Source organism: Bubalus kerabau, chromosome 4 (genome assembly GCF_029407905.1).
Source record: "Bubalus kerabau isolate K-KA32 ecotype Philippines breed swamp buffalo chromosome 4, PCC_UOA_SB_1v2, whole genome shotgun sequence".
Classification (NCBI taxonomy): Eukaryota; Metazoa; Chordata; class Mammalia; order Artiodactyla; family Bovidae; genus Bubalus; species Bubalus kerabau.
This window is the reverse complement of record NC_073627.1, coordinates 111,050,335-111,068,209: the sequence shown is the minus strand read 5'-3', so window position 1 is coordinate 111,068,209 and position 17,875 is coordinate 111,050,335. Positions and strand designations below refer to the sequence as shown.

The window sequence follows — 17,875 nt, the reverse complement described above, 5'->3', positions numbered from 1 at the left end:
AAAAATTGTTTTAGAATGTGTATTACTTTCAACTAGCATTCTCACTTTAAGGAATATTTTTCTTAGAAATAACTGCAGCAGTCCATATGGATATATATATCTATGAGGATGTTTATTAAGACACTGTATAAGAAAAATATGGAAATAAGCTAATAATCATTAATAAGAAAATGATTATGTAAACGACATATATGTTGGCCTAATTATTAAACAGAGTAAATTGGGGGAAACAATCTCGTGTAGCATCAAGCAAAATTCACACCATCTACTTAATCCTTTATTCTTAAGTATAAACAGACAGGAACCATCAAATACATAGGGGAAAAAAAATAGCATCATGAAAGAGAAAGGGCTAAGATAAACAGAAAAATGGACCCCTAAAGGAAGCAAAGACAATCCAGGAAACTTCAAACAGCCCCATTAGTACGTTCAGAGTGATCCAAGAATTCATAATATCCATTTAAAATGACATGGAATCAGACAATAGAAAAAGAAAGCGCTTTTAGAGATTAAAGATAGGCTGTCCAGAAATCTGATAGAAGACCTTGGGGAAAATAAGTGAAGCAAAAAAGAGAAAGAGATAAAGTTAGTGGAGAAAACAGAAATCTCCTGGAGACATCTCTGTACTCCCATGTTCATTGCAGCAGCATCCACAATTGCCAAGATATGGAAAAAGCTACATGTCCATTGGATGATGAATGGATAAAGAAAATGTGATATAGATATATAAAGATCTATCTATATATATGTATATGCATTTTATATATACTATACATCCATATTTATATATACCCATATATACATATATGTATATATAAGTGTGTTATTGTTGTTTCTCCTAAGAAACCTGGTTTGATCTCTTGGCAGTCCAAGGAACTCTCAAGAGTCTTCTCTGACACCAGTTTCAATTCTTCGACACAGCCTTTATGATCTAACTCTCACATCCATACATGACTCACATCCATACATGATACTGGAAGTGTTAGCTGATACTATAGTGGTAATCATCTTGCAATATATATAAGTGTAACAAATCAACATGCTGCACACCTTAAACTTATACAATATCATATGTCAATTACACCTCAGTGTTAAATGCTGGAAACTCACTCTTTGAACAAGGGCCTCAGACCAGCAGCGAGATCAGCACCTGGGGGCTTACTAGAAATGCAGGTCTCAGGCCCATCCCAGACCCATCAGTCAGGATCTGCATTTTAAGAAGATGCCCAGGTGATTCATATGCTCATGGACAGGCTAGAACATACAGGATCATGACTTCATGGTAAGAAAAAAAATTATTTTGAACTTATAATTCTATCCCCAATGATCAGTCGAGTGTAAGGGCAGAATCAAAGCACTTTAAGGCAAAATGTGTGCATGCATACATTCTCAGTCATGTCTGACTCTTTTGCAACCCCATAGACTGTAGCTTGCCAGGCTTCTCTGTCCATGGAATTTTCCAGGCAAGAATACTGGAGTGGGTTTTCATTTCCTTCTCCAGGGAATCTTCTTGATTCAGGAATCGAACCCATGTCTCCTGCATTGGAAGGTGGATTCTTTACCACTGAGCCACCTGGGAGGCAAAATGAAAAAAAAAAAAAAAGAAATTTGCCCTTCTGGTTAGTGATATAGATAATGTGGGAGGCTGTGCATGTGTGGAGGCAGGGGGTAAACGGTAAATCTCTGTACCTCCCTCTCAATTTTCTTACAAAGCTAACTGCTACTGCTGCTGCTAAGTCGCTTCAGTCATGTCCGACTCTGTGCGACCCCATAGACGGCAGCCCACCAGGCTCCCCGCCCCTGGGATTCTACAGGCAAGAACACTGGAGTGGGTTGCCATTTCCTTCTCCAATGCATGAAAGTGAAAAGTGAAAGTGAAGTCACTCAGTCGTGCCTGACTCTTAGCGACCCCATGGACTGCAGCCCACCAGGCTCCTCCATCCATGGGATTTTCCAGGCAAGAGTACTGGAGTATACTCTAAAAATACTCTTCCTTTTTTTTAAAAAAAAGATAGTATTTAAAATTATAAATGCAACCAATAAAACATAATTATTAAACATTGGGAAACTAAAGGAAAAGGAGATTAAGTGAACTGAATTCTCATTTTTCATCATCTTTCATGACAAGAAGTCAATAGTTGGTGCCTAAATTAAGTCAGTGAATTGTGATACATATTAATATTATGTAGAGCCAAGGAAGTAACCTGTGGAAGAACTAAAAATAGTAACAGGAAATTTTTCCTCCTGTTACTCAATGATTCTTTTTTAAAGCTGAGAGGTAATAACTTTTTTTGAGGCCTCTCTGAAATGGACCTGTGCATGGCTTGATTAGAATAATAGAAACAAACTCCAAAATTTTACGGTTGTAACACGTTAAAAGTTAATTTACTAACAGTTGCAGTCCAGTGCAGGTTATTTTTGGTCTGTAGGCAGTTTTCCTCCATGTGGTCAATTCAGGGATCCAGGCTGCTTCCTTCTTGTGATTCTGATATCCTCCAGGCCTCAGACTCTTCTGCATGTAACCATGGATGGGGAAGGACAGCATGGAAAGGGCAAACTCACTTCCTAAATGACCTGGCCCGAAATGACATCCTCACTTCCAATTTCATTCCCTTAGGGAGTACCAGTCGTGGCCCCATCTAGATGTCAGGAGGGCTTGTAAATGTAGATCTTGGTGACCGTTCTACATCATGGAGGATGAACTCCAAATTTTGGTGGGAAGCAGAAACAAACCATTTCAGCCACACTCTATATCCTCATAGCTAAGTATAAATGGTGTGTACCCCTTGCACCTCCTCCGAAGGGCATGTGGATTCTGGACACTGCAGAATCAAGGGCCCTGCAGGTAGAAAGGCTGGTGTGTTGATCAGATTTGCTCTGAGTTGTTAGAAAATTTTTAATTCCTTTCCTTTGCTCTGATATCATATAACCAAGCACGTTTCTATAATCATTTCCCTTAACTTAGTAGATCTGTATCTTTTAATTGGAGAGTATGTCCTCTTTGTAAATTAATAAATCTGTTATTAACATAATGGTACAATGCTGCAGTTCATGGGGTCATAACTCAGACTTGGCTGGGGGACTGAGCAGTGAAAGGAGAGACTGGGCAATATGCTGCCCCCTAATGGCAGCTTCATTAACACGGGTGTGACTTTGAACTGGTCAAATAATCTCTCCACTCCTTGGTGTCCTTATCTGTAAAATAAGGGACTTGGGTTTTGCCAGTCCTGTCTGTTCTTACTGTTTATTCCTTTATAATTCTATCCATCAGTGAACTGATAATACTGATTTTCTGGACTGCAGACAGAGTGACCACAGTCTGGACTAGACGGATGCTGCTAAGTCACTTCAGTCATGTCCGACTCTGTGCGACCCCATAGACAGCAGCCCACCAGGCTCCCCCATCCCTGGGATTCTCCAGGCAAGAACACTGGAGTGGGTTGCCATTTCCTTCTCCAATGCAGGAAAGTGAAAAGTGAAAGTGAAGTCGTTCAGTCGTGTCTGACTCAGCGACCCCATGGACTGCAGCCTACCAATCTCCTCCATCGGCAATGGCACTCCACTCCAGTACTCTTGGACTAGAAGTATAGCAACCCTTAAAGTCTTCACCATACCCACCCCTGCAACCCATCACAGAGACTTCACTCTTGAATAGTGAGGCTCAAAGAAAAACAAGGTTGAGACAGCGTGGTAGCAAGGAAGCAGACTCATGGTTCGAAATCTCCATCAGTGCGTGCGCGCGTGCTAAGTCGCTTCAGTCATGTCCGACTCTTTGCAACCCCATAGACTGTAGCCACCAGGCTCCTCTGTCCATGGAATTCTGCAGGCAAGAATTCTGGAGTGGGTTGATTCCAGAAAAGAAAGGTTTTATAGGGATTCAGCTCATTATCCCCACCACAAACCCTCCTCAACAAGACAGGGTGATCAGTGTTTCCAGGCACTGTACAGTTCATAAAGCCGTCACCATCCCTATAGGGGAAGCAGGGCAGGTGTTATTTTCATTACGGATTTAATAGTTTCATGGTTCAAACATTAAAAAGTATAGAAAGGCATGTCATGAAAAGTCCCCCATTTGTCCAGTTCTCATTCTTCATCCTCCCACCTCCCGAAAGAAATAAGTACTTGTATTAGTGTTTTGTCATTTTAGAGATTGTCATGCATATATATTCTTTTCCCTCCTCTGCGTATAGCACAATACTCATTAGACCCTGTTCTGACCTTGCTTTAATTTAATATATCAGGGAGTTCTTTCTATTATCTGTACATAAAAACCACTCTGTGTTTTATAGCATTCTATCTAAAATTTATTTGTTTTGTTTCTAGCCTTTTGTGAACACAGATTATGCTTTAGTAATTTAAATAGAGTTGTACATAAGTCATTTCATACACTTGCATATGGATATATACATAAATGCCTCAGAGTGGCACTTATGTATATTGATAGATACTTTCAAATTACCCTTCATTGACCCATTTTATAGATGAGGAATAGTGGTAAGAATTTAAAAGTGCAAATCATAGGCTGTATCCAGCTTGCCTGCTCACAAGTGTAATTTTCCTGAGTCGGAACTAGATGGCTGTGATGGGTCTGCTATTGTGAGCTGAGGGGGGCTGCTGTGAGGTGGGCAAGCAGAATAGCTCACCAGAGTGCAAGCTGGAAGAATGAGGCTTGGTCACAGTGGAGTACTAAGAAGTCACAAAGCAAACGTGAGCTGAGCACAGCCAATGTCAGAGCAGGCACTTTGTGAGCCAGAGCTCAGGGTTTGGACACTAGCTTGGACACAGGGTTTGGACAGAGGCTCCAGAAATAGCAGTTCCACTCATTACAGGGTGGTCTTTGAGCCAGGTGGCCAGGGGGTGATTCTCTGTGCCAGTCAGCTTCCTGCCACCCACAGCCAGCTTCACTGGGCCTTAGACTGGGGACGTGGATAGCTCAGTGGCAGAGTTGTGACCAACCATATCACTTAAGCTTAGTGAGGGATAGTGGGGTAGTTTTGTTAAAATGGAGCAGCCTTGCTTGCATATTTTAAATAATAAAATATGTATATATATGTGTGTGTGTATTTATTTATATATTCCTATATAATATGATGGCAGCCACTCATTATAGCTCAGATGGTAAAAAATCTGCCTACAATACAGGAGACCCCAGTTTGATCCCTGGGTCGGGATAATATGATGTTTATGTTGCTGCTGCTGCTGCTAAGTCGCATCAGTCGTGTCTTTGTACGACCTCATAGAGGAAGCCCACCAGGCTCCCCCGGCCCTGGGATTCTCCAGGCAAGAACACTGGAGTGGGTTGCCATTTCCTTCTCCAATGCATGAAAGTGAAAAGTGAAAGGGAAGTTGCTCAGTCGTGTCCAACTCTTAGCGACCCCATGGACTACAGCCTACCAGGCTCCTCCATCCATCGGATTTTCCAGGCAAGAGTACTGGAGTGGGGTGCCATTTAAATATTTTACATATTTATGTTACTTATATATGTCACATATATAATTATACATCTATATTTTTACTTATATAATATATATAATGTATAATATGAAGTATATTTTAATATGTATACATATACAAATAAACATATAGAAATTTTTTTATCTGTCCGGTCACTCAGTCGTGTCTGACTCTGTGACCACATGGACTACAGCATGCCAGTGTCCTCTGTCCTTCACTATTTCCTGGAGTTTGCTCAAATTCATGTCTGTTGAATCAGTGATGCTATCTAACCATCTCATCCTCTGCCGCCCCCTTCTCCTCCTGCCCTCAATCTTTCCCAGCATCAGTGTCTTTTCCAATGAGATGGCTCTTCCCAGAAGCTGGGCAAAGTATCGGAGCTTCACGTTCAGCATCAGTCCTTCCAATGAATATTCAGGACTGATTTTCTTTAGGATTGATTGGTTTTATCTCCTTGCAGTCCAAGGGACTCTCAAGAGTCTTCTCCAACACCACAGTTCTAAAGTATCAACTATTCAGTGCTCAGCCTTCTTTATAGTCCGACTCTCATATCTGCACATGACTACTGGAAAAACCATAGCTTTAACTATATGGACCTTTGTTGGCAGAGGTCTCTGCTTTTTAATATGCTGTCTAGGTTTATCATAGCTTTCCTTCCAAGGAGTAAGCATCTTTTAATTTCATGGCTGCAGTCACCATCCACAGTGATTTTGGAGCTCAAGAAAATAAAACTTGTCATTGCTTCTACTTTTTCCCCTTCTATTTCCTATGAAGTGATGGGATGAAATGCCCTCCCAGGTGGTGCAGTGGTAAAGAATCCACCTGTCAATGCAGGAGACACAAGAGACATGGGTTTGATCCCTGAGTCAGGTACATCCCCTGGAGCAGGTAATGGCAACCCACTCCAGTATTCTTGCCTGGAAAATTCCATGGACAGAGGAGCCTGGCGGGCTACAGTCCATGGGGTCACAAAGAGTTTGACATGACTGAGCATGCACAATAGAAATTATACATATTTTATATAAATTACACTTTAAATACATATTTAATAAATATCTAAGTAATGGAATTTTTCATATACTTTATTTTTTAGAGCAGTTTTAAGTTCTCAGAAAAATTAAGTGGGAAGTACAGAGAGTTCCCATAAACCTTCTCTCACACATATGCATAATCTCCCCCACTAACAACCTCCCACAGCAGAGCAGTACATTTATTACAATTGATGAACCTACATTGACATGACATTATCACCCAAAGTCCACAGTTCACCTTAAGACTCACTTTTGGTGGTGTACATCCTGAGGGTCAACAAGTATATTTTTTATTCTTGTTCTTAGTGCTACATTAACACATCACCAGCAATCCTGGGAGGTAGGTGCTATTATTACACCCATTTAGAGAAGAGGAAGCTAAGGTGCATAAAGTTAAGTGATTGGGCCAGGGTCACATAGCTAGTGAGTATTGGACCTGAACTTGAACCTAGCAATGTGACTTCAGGTACGTTCCTAACTGCTGTGCTGTACTACCTCTGATTTGGTTCCCTGATCCCTGGGGTTCTCTTTACTCTTCCCACTCCTCCTCCAGGTGAGCAAAAAGGGCTCTCTCAGTTCTTACTTACCTGGCTCTCCCAGAGCCTCTCTGTCTGTTTGAGGAATCTTTGAGCAGCTTCTGTTATTCTCTGCAGCAGGAAGCCTGGGTGCTGAAGAGCAGGGAGCTGTGGGTTAGCTGTGGCTGGAGCCTAACGGTTATCAGTGAGGAGGACAGAATGGGAAAGGGAGGGTGAGGCGGGACATGATGGAGAGAGGAGAGGAGCAGTACAGCAACACTGGCCTCGGGGACACGGAGGTCTGAGATTAAAGGACAGCAGTGAAAATTAGGGGAGGAAAGAACATGGGACCAGTTCCTTCGAGAGACCAAAAACCAGACGGTATGGGACACTTGGTTCCAGGTTATGACAACAAGCAGGCTTTTTACTCATTCACTTATTTGTTCATAATCTCCTGTTATTTGGAGGGAAAATTCTGATAACTGGAAGGTCTTTCGTTTGTTGAACAGGGTGGTGGTATATACTTTTGGAAGAGCTTGCACACAGTTAGATTTTCCAACAAAAGAAAAGGAGAGAGTTGAGGAAGCCTGAACGAAAGATCTAGAATGGCACTGTACAGTGTAGAGGACACAGGGCTATTGAGATGTGTGTAAGTATAAAATTCACGTTGAATTTTGGTGACTTAGGGAAAAAAGAATGCAGACTGTCTTAGTAATAATTGTTTATATTGGACATATGTTGAGATGATAATATTTTTGATATATTTTAAAGATTAAATATATTATTAAAATTAGTGGTACATTCTTTACCTTTTTTAAAAAAATGTGACTACTGGAATTTTTAAAATTACCTATGTGATTTGCAATATGTTTCTACTGAACTGTGATGATCCAGAGGAAAGGAATAAGAACCACAAAGACTCAGGACTATTAGGGGAAAATTCACGAGAGAGGGAAGCCCTATAGCTAACAACAGAAAATTAATCGATGAGGTTTTGGAAGGGTAATGGGTGTGCTGTGCAGTGTAGAATCTCACCTCAGTCTTCCCTATGAAATCTTCAGTAAAATCTACATTATTGTAAAAATTTATTTATCTATTTAATTTTGGTTGTGCTGGATCCTTGTTACTGCTCAGGCTTTCTGGTGCACAGGCTTCTCACTGCAGTGGCTTCTCTTGTGAGCACAGGCTCTAGGCGTGCAGTTCACCAGCTCAGTAGTTGCAGCTCCCAGGGTCTAGAGCAAAGTGGTTGTGGTGCACGGGCTTAGCTGCCCGGAGGCATGTGGGATCTTCCTGGACCAGGGATTGAACCCATGTCCACTACATTAGCAGGCAGATTCTTATCCACTGGACCACCAGGGAAGTCCCAATTTTAAAATAAAATAAATTAAAAATAATTCCTTTTGGAGAAATTCATGAATTCTCTTGAGGTGACAAAAAGCCTCCAGATCCTAAAAAACTGTTTAAATTTCACTGGTCTATATTTGGGACCTAAATGAAATCAGTAAATTAGAAATTCTGAGATTTAAGATACTCTACCTCTTTACATTCTAGCCAGCATGTCCAAGGAACTCTTAAGAGTTTCCAGATTATCTGTGAATCATTTTTAAGAGAAAGTGGTTTTCTTCTTTCCCCACTTGATGGTTTTTTCCCTGTTAACTTGTGCTAATGTGACTCAATTGAGAGAGTTGATTGTCCAGGGAGGCTTTGAATCAGTATGAGATTTCTGGCTCATCAAATTCAAACTCAAGTCATCACCAATGTTGCCACCTAATAGTTGCTTAATGGACTTTTGTTCTTTGGGTGTTGTGAAGCTGAATTGTCAGGGAGCGATCCTTCCTGGATACAGCTGTTTTTAATCATCTGTTGTAACCCTTGCATATCAGATATGAGGCATAACGGAAAAAATGTCTGAGGACAGTGGCCAGAATGTCTGATGCTGTCTTCTTGTGAATAAAAAGAACGTCAGAGACAAGAATTTGATTTGAAGCTTCATAATTAGGACTGTGGCTGACATTCTGGCATTAATTTTTGGGAAGGAAAATGTTAGAGGAAGTTACAGAAAACTTGAGGGAATAGAGAGAAGCTAGTTAACGGACTTCCTAATGAGCCAAATAATTTGTAAAAGTGATAGTAGCGGTAAATTTGAGATGATATCATCTCAAAGGAAGGACTATATTTTAATGAATTACTGTTCAATTCATCCTGAGCCGGTATTTCCCGTTTCCAGGATGAAGTAATGAGCCTCTGAAAACTAACATGGCTGAACTGATTTCAGAGATTTACTGTCTTTAACATGAAAGTGTGGTGTGTCCATGGCTTTCTGTATAATAACAGAAAAGAAATACCAGGAAAATGGTTCAAGTTGATTGTCACTGGCGATTAGTACCCCAGAAGTGAATGTCATGTACCACAGAGATAGTAAATGCAGTGGAGGGCGAGGAAAGGAAGTTATGTATGGGGCATGAAAAAGAGGGATTATAATGAGGGGAAAATGCCAATTTTGTGTAACCTGCAGTAAATATGGATTATGTGGCTATGGCTGATTTTATACCAGGGTCATTTCCCAAAAATTCAGATAGACTTTAAATCAGCTTTGATTTCCAGACAATGTCCCCTGAGTTTTCTATAAAATTTACAAGATTTTCCCTCTGAGTTTGCATGATTGTCTTAAGCTTATTTCATGAATTTTATTGAAATCAAAATGATAAATGAATGATTTGATTGTTAGAGTGTTAGACAAAGAGCCAGACAATCAGGTAATCTGCATCCATTCAGAATTTTATCTTTCATCAAAGGCTGGATTGTGATCAGAGCTTTGAGGTCAGAGTGACTAAATTCATCCAAGTGAATTAATTTTCCTGCCTGTTTAGCGTTAGCCACAATTATACAGATTTCAAGGTGGATGAAAATAATGAACCTGATTTTGTAGCCATCACACAAGACTGTATTGCTTCAAATGGCCTCAGTTCCTCTGTTTACTCTGCAAGGATAAAAGCAGATGTGAAAAATGTGGCCATTGGCCAAAACAATATTTAAAGCCCTCTATTGGAGTAGATTTCAGAGCCCAAACAGAGTCTTTTTAATAATCTTGGCTGTCGCATATCTTCATTCTTTAGGGATGGATTTGTATTTGGAGATCATCAAACAGCATTCACAGCCAAATTTTGTAAATAAAGTGGAAGATAAATTTGGATGACACCCTCTGAGGTCAAACATCAGATGTGACTAGATGTGACTATAGAATATTGAAAACAGTTTGCTGGTAGCTTCAAATACCTCAAATTAACTTTGAAATCAGTTCCAATAAAGGAGTGGCTAAAGTATTTTGAGCAAAGACAGTGCCCTTGGAACACGTAAGTATAGAGTCTGCCAAGGTGACTATTTCAAAAGGGATTATACCAATTTAGATGTTTGTTTAAAAAAAATCAATCGCATCACTTTAGGAGTGCAGTGCAATGGAATAGGAAGAACAGCAAAAAGCCAGAGGGATCTACCTTCACTTCTTCTGGCTCTGAGTGGCCTGGGACAAGTTATTTAAGCTATCTTAGCTTCTGCTTCAAAATTAGCAATTGGAGACAATAATTCCTACTGAGGCTGTTGTGAGGGTTAGAAATATAGTATGTAAAACACCAGAGAAGGCAATGGCATCCCACTCCAGTCCTCTTGCCTGGGAAATACCATGGACGGAGGAGCCTGGTAGGCTACAGGCCATGGGGTTGCCAAGAGTTAGACACAACTGAGCGACTTCCCTTTCACTTTTCATTTTCATGCACTGGAGAAGGAAATGGCAACCCACTCCAGTGTTCTTGCCTGGAGAATCCCAGGGACGGGAGCCTGGTGGGCTGCTGTCTATGGGGTCACACAGAGTCGGACACAACTGAAGTGACTTAGCAGCAGGAGCAGCAGCATGTAAAACACCACATATATTGGCCTACATGTAGTATAGCATTTGTGATTATTTGATGGATTTATTTATACCCAGCCTGCTTCAAAATTGATTAAAGGGAGCTTAACTGTACGTTTTACACCCCTACATAGCTTTATTTAGGAAAGGGTAATATTAATAAATATAAGTAAACCATGTGCCCTAGACATTTATATATATATTTTTAAAATTTATTTATTTTAATTGGAGGCTAATTATTTTACAGTATTGTATTGGTTTTGCCATACATCACCATGAATCTGCCACGGGTGTACACATGTTCCCCATCCTGAACCCCCCTCCCGCTAGTCATTTATATTAACTTATTTTGCTTTTTAAAAATGCTGTATTGTCTGCTCAATACTAACTATAATGTGTAAGAAAATGCAGTAATGGATGTTAAATAACCCTTACAACATATCAGACATTGTTCTAAGTATTATATATATATATATATTAATTTGTATTACCCAGTAACCATCAATGGCTCAGATGATAAAGAATATGCCTACAATGCAGGAGACCCAGGTTTGATCCTTGGGTTGAAAAGATCCCCTGGAGAAGGGAATGGCAACCCACTCCATTATTCTTGCCTGGAGAATTCCATGGACAGAGGAGTCTGATGGGCTACAGTATGTAGGGTCACAAAGAGTCAGCCACAACTGAGCGACTAACACTCATTCATATACTGGACTACCTGGGTGACTCAGACGGTAAAGAATCTACCTGCATTGCAGGAGACCTGGGTTTGATCCCTGGGTTGGGAAGATCCCCTGGAAGAAGGCATGGCAAGTCACTCCAGCATTCTTGCCTGGAGAATCCCCATGGACAGAGGAGCCTGGCAGGCTACAATACATAGGGTCACAAAAAGTCAGACACGACTGAGTGACTAAGCACACATACTGGTTTTAGAAATGGTAAAATGGGAGCATTTTCTGTGATTAAGTCATTCAAAGTCAAAGAACTACTAAGTTGAAAGATGAAACTAGAATGCAAATTCAGGCAGTCTTTCACCCACACCTGTCTCCTTAACCATTACTTGCCAGCCTGCCTGCTAAGTTACTTTAGTTCTGTCTGACTCTTTGTGAACCTATAGACTGTAGCCCACCAAGCTTCTCTGTCCATGGGATTCTCCAGGCAAGAGTACTGGAGTGGGTTGCCATACCCTCCTCCAGGGGATCTTCCCGACCCAGGGATTGAACTCACATCTCTTGTGTCTCCTGCATTGGCAGGCGGGTTCTTTACCGCTAGTGCCACCTAGGAAGCCCCTTAATCACTAAAATATCTCATTAAATATAGTAAGTGACAGGAAGATCTATTAGGGATAAACCTGATATTTGAAAACTAATAAGCACCATTTATAGCCAACTCTTGTAAATAAGGTAGGGGATAATCCTTTAAAGTCAAAAGGCAATATGACTAAATATTAGAATAGAATATTGAAAACAATTTTCTGGTAACCTCAAACCCCATAAATTAACTTCAAAAGTTGTTCCTGTAAAGGAGTGGCCAAAGTGTTTTGAGCAATGGCAGTGGCCTTGAAACATGCAAGTATCGAGTGTACCATGGCTTGTTGAGAAGGCCCAGGACCCACTAACCTGTACTGGGCAGGTGCTAGAAGGCAAATTCAGCTACAGTATAGTCAGACATGTAGTCCAGCAGGCAGTCCACTATCTTAAGGGATCAACAAGTAGCCATCCAGATAAGTCATTGGCATTCTTAATCCAAAAATAAAATGAGTGTCTAAGGTTGTGAGGCAGCCAACATTGGAGCAGTCTGTCCACGGAGAAAGAACACAAGTCCCTGAATGGAAGATCAGGAAATAGGAAGATCCACCAGAGCTTTCCATTGGCCAAACCTAAACAGAAGCCAGAGGAATAGGGAACCGTTGATGCAGCCCAAGGAGGCCAGCCTTGCAGGGAACAGAGTAGGGAAGGGAAGGTGCAGAGTGAATCTGGAGAGAGAAATGGAAGATGTCCAACCCCCGTGTCTTCATCAAAGATGCACAGGGTCAAGGATACAGCCCTGAGTTCCAACCACAGAGACCTCACTCTGGTTGACATCTGGTACTCAGCTCACTTTGAAACCATTACCAATACAATCTGCCAAGCCATAGTTCACAATTTCAGGCACAAGGATATCAGAGAAAACAAAATAATAATTTGTTGAGACAAGATAACTCTGTGTGAGGAGGCTTTTTCTGACCATGTGAGCTTGTTTAAACTGACAATGATTTTAGGAAGGTGAATGTGTATTCCATATCCATCTTGGCTCCCAGTATCATTAAATTTAATTTCTGGATGATTCAAAGGAGATTAAACTTTAATGAATTCTAGTCTTTTATAGGGAGAAGGCAATGGCAACCCACTCCAGTACTCTTGCCTGGAAAATCCCATGGTTGGAGGAGCCTGGTGGGCTGCAGTCCATGGGGTCACGATTGAGCGACTTCCCTTTCACTTTTCATTTTCACGCATTGGAGAAGGAAATGGCAACCCACTCCAGTGTTCTTGCCTGGAGAATCCCAGGGACGGCGGAGCCTGTTGGGCTGCCATCTATGGGGTCGCACAGAGTCGGACACGACTGAAGCAACTTAGCAGTCTTTTATATTTCTGGCTTTTATCTGACTCTTATAAATAGATGTGTTTTGTTTAGAAAAGCTGATGATTTGAGTGGGGTTCTTGATGTCCTTTGGATTCCATAGTAGATGTTTCATGACTGATTTCACTCATGGAAGGGAAACCCATTTATACAGTTGGGAAGGTAGATAAGAATACCTGGGTATTCCTGTTCTCTCATCTTTTTTTTTTCCTTGAATGAAAACCATTAATCTCCCAACCTATGCCAATTGTGTGTGTGTGTGTGTGTGTGTGTGTGTGTCTACATTACATATAGGACATAATCTTGATCGGCAAGCCATTTCTATGGAAATTATCAGTAATTGTCTCAGTGTCATTGACGGCCCCTCCAATGGCTTGATGTCAGACGTCATGTTGACTGGAACAGTATGTGTGCAGGTGGATTAGGACAGGCTGCCTGGAGAATCCCATGGACAGAGGAGCCTGACAGGCTACAGTCCATAGGGTCACGAAGAATCGGATATGACTGAGCAACTGAGTACTCATGCATGCATGCAGTCCCAAGATATAGGACTTCCCTTTCAACTCCATCAGGGGAAGACAAGCAACATTCATTAAGTCCATGAGAAGCATTGTACTCTTATACTTTAAATATATGCAAAAGTATAAAAACTTATATAAATGGAATCGTTTTGTTCATTCTAGCTTTTTCAGAGGAAAGAATGGCCAGTATAGACTTTCTTCTTCTTCTCCCACTCTTCTCCCCTCCACCTTCGTGTGTCTTCCCTACAACTGCATCACTGCTCCACCCCTTCCCCTGTACACACAGAACTCTCCAGATTAACAAGCTTGTATCATCCCTTTTGCTACTGTTTACATTTCATTTTGTCTTCAGTCTGACTACTGAACTACTAAAACTACTTCTGAATGTGTTAAAAGGGACAATCTACTGGAAAGTCTTCTTAACAACTACATAAGGACAGATCAACCAAAGTAATTTATAGCCTCCCCTTCTTTTCATCCCAAACCAGCATGAGTCTTAGCTAATGTTATGAGCTACCTGGGTTCAACTGCTGAATCATGAAATGCTTTATTTCTAAATGGTGTGCTGCAATGGATTCCCTCCCTTTATTCACTTTTTCCAACTCAGCTGTAGAACATTCTAGAACCAGGAGCCAGAAAGCCACCAGTGCTTCACTACAACTTGAATTCCCTGACTCCTGCAGCCAAGATGCCACAGCACCTCCTTTTCATGTTACCTGGTCGTGCCTGCAGAGGGGTCTGCCTTGCCTGTGTCTTCCAGGTCATCCAGCCTTTTTGTAGAAGGGGAGGGATTCTCTTCAACCAGCTGTAACTCCTCCCTTCTACTCTCCCAGCCTCCGGAGGCACATGGGTCATAATCAAGGACTCTGGCTAGGTAATGGCAGTCATCACTTAAGCCTTAGTTCCTAGGACTTTATCAGCTGTGAAATCCAGAACCTGTAAGAACAGCAGCACTTACATGATTCACAAAGGTGATGCAGTGGTTGTTGTTTTAACTCTAGCTTCCTTCTGTAGCTTCGACCTGTTTCTGCTTTGCAGTCATCACCAGGTATTACAATTACTGAAGCTTGTTTGCCCTTGAAGGCTGGGACCATGGTTCAGAAACTCGCATCCCCCTCACCTTGCACAGTGCCTGCTACTGGATCAATGCCCTCAAACGCAGGCAAATGTTGAATCACTGGAGTTCTTTGGGCACTTAAAGCATCAAAAGAAGATAGAGAAGGTTGCAGGGGTGGATGAGGGCAGCAGAGATTCAAGATGGAAAGAAGAAATGAGTTCTCAAAAGGCTGGGCATGCCAATGTCCAAAAGGCCCCTGATACTGAAAAGTGGGAAGATAATTATTTTCTTTTTAATCACTAACAATTTATTGACTACCTAATATGTTTCCTCTGTACTTGGCACTGGGGAATCAAAGATAAATGACCTGTGCACTTTTCTCAAGGATTTCATATTTATAAAGAATTGCTACTCAGAACAACAGGTGTTATGATATTTAGATAGAGTTCAGTGAGGATGATGGGAAGGGTTAATCAGATTGTATTATTCTGCTGCTTAAACCTTCCGCAGTACCATGCCCATGGACTGTAGCCCACCAGGCTCCTCTGTCCATGGAATTCTCCAGGCAAGAATGCTAGAATGGGTAGCAGTTCCCTTCTCTAGGGGATCTTCCTGACACAAGGATTGAACCTAGGTCAAACCCTGCATTGCAGGCAGATTCTTTACCATCTGAGCCACCAGAGAAGCCCAGTAGTGTGCCAGCGCACTTGAAATAGCTTTGCCATGACGTACCAGGCCCTGCCCTGCTGGCCCTTCCCATCTCTCCATCCTCACCTCCTACCACATCATCTCTTACTCAGTTCACAAACATTATTTCTGTCTTTGAACACAGCAAGTCCTTTCTCACCTCAAGGCCCTGCCCTCGGATCTTTACTTGGCTCTTTCTTTATCATTCAGGCCTCAGCTCCAAAATCACTTCCTCTGGCCACTATATAACCCCCTCTCCTCAGTCAGTTTCTCTGCCATTACCCTGTTTCATTTTCTTCATAAGACTTTTTGTTCTCCGATGTTATCTGATTTGTTTATTAACATAATCATTATCTCTTCCCCCTCTCCTTCCCCTTCACCCCCATGCATTAGAATGGGGGCTTCCCAAGAACAGAGCAGCCTTTCTGGCTTGGCCACTGCTCTGCCTTTATGCCCAGAATATTGCCTGGAGGCTGGCACGTAATAGACACTCATTAAGTAGAAGTGACTTCCCCTTGCTTTGGGGAAGATAAGACAGATTCACCAGCAAAAAATTATAAATGAAAAAATATGCTAGGATAGGGAAGGCAGCTAGGGCTAGTGTCAGGACTTTGGGTATTAGACTGCAGGATACAGATGAAGCAAAAAGATGAGGCTGGAGGAGAGATGTGGCTTCATTTGTTTGATGAAGCATCAGGAGTAGGACTCCGGCACCCAGAGCCTAGAGCCAGAGAGTATGGATCAGACACCAGTTCTGCCAGGTACATGACTGGGCAATCACCTAATACCACTTGCCTCCATTTCCTCATTTTTGAAAGAGCTGACAATAATCTCTATAAAGACAATAGGAGAGTACGTTCTTCATAGGCTAGTGGGAGGATTAAATAAGTCATTATGTGGAAAATGCCTAGTAGTGTCTGGTAGAAAGCTAAGCACTTTCACCATGTACTACACAGAGGAGGGTCACTGAAGAGTTTAAGAAATAGGGTTATGGGATTCAGGTTTGTATTTAGAAAGATGAGCAGGTTAGCAGTGGTAAGGATGGATCAGAGGAGACTGAGAAATTAGTTAAGGAAATAATTTTGTAGACGAGAGGGACCAAGACAATGTAGCGGCACTGAGGATGATGTGAGAGTTATTAAGACAATGGACTTGGTCATCAGTTTGGGGAAGGAGGTGAGGGAAAGAGACAAGTCAATAATAATTCCTGGATTGGGAACTTGGTGGTGCCTTTCACCTGAACAGGAAACACGGGGGTGGGGTGGGGTGCCAGGTTTGGGAGCTGGAATGGGGAAGGAGGTTGAGGAGGCATGTTTTGTTTAGCTGTGGCAGGTAGAGATTGGGTGCCATGGGAACGCCAGGTGGAGCTACCCAGCCAGAAGGTCCCCCCACACCTTCCTGGATTGCAATATGCTGAAGTGCTTATTAGCTCTGTACTTATTGATACTTAATGCTAGTGCTTAATATTTAATGTTTATCTTTGCCTTTTAAGCAAATAGCATGAGAAATATCTTTGTCCATATCTGCATTTTTCCTTTGAGATTTCTGTAAGTAGAATTACTGGGGCAAATGTATATTACCTTTTGAAGATTTTAATTCATCTTGCCAAATTTCTTTTCAAAGGGTGGTACCAATATATAATCCTACAACAACCTGGGATTCTTAACGAAAAGATAAAACAGCTTGAGTGAGGTTTTTTAAATAAGCAAATTTGCCAGTGTACAGGGAACAGTCCTCTTGTGTGCTACCAATGGACCTGACCCCAGTGTCACCTCCATCTTTAAAAGTTGGTAGTTGCCTTTGTCCTAGGGAATCCCTCAAATTGAAGCCTGTTATTAATTAACATGCTGCTGCTAAGTCACTTCAGTCGTGTCCGACTCTGTGCGACCCCATAGATGGCAGCCCACCAGGCTCCGCCGTCCCTGGGATTCTCCAGGCAAGAACACTGGAGTGGGTTGCCATTTCCTTCTCCAATGCATGACAGTGAAAAGTGAAAGTGAAGTCGCTCAGTCATGTCCAGCCCTCAGTGACCTCATGGACTGCAGCCTTCCAGGCTCCTCCGTCCATGGGATTTTCCAGTGGGAGTG

At 41.8% G+C, this 17,875-nt stretch overlaps 1 protein-coding gene across 1 annotated transcript in view; it reads left to right on the top strand.

Annotated features, from left to right (window-relative positions):
- APBA1 (amyloid beta precursor protein binding family A member 1) overlaps positions 1–17,875 on the top strand; it is a 238,069-nt gene that overhangs the window by 129,584 nt on the left and 90,610 nt on the right. The window lies entirely within an intron of this gene.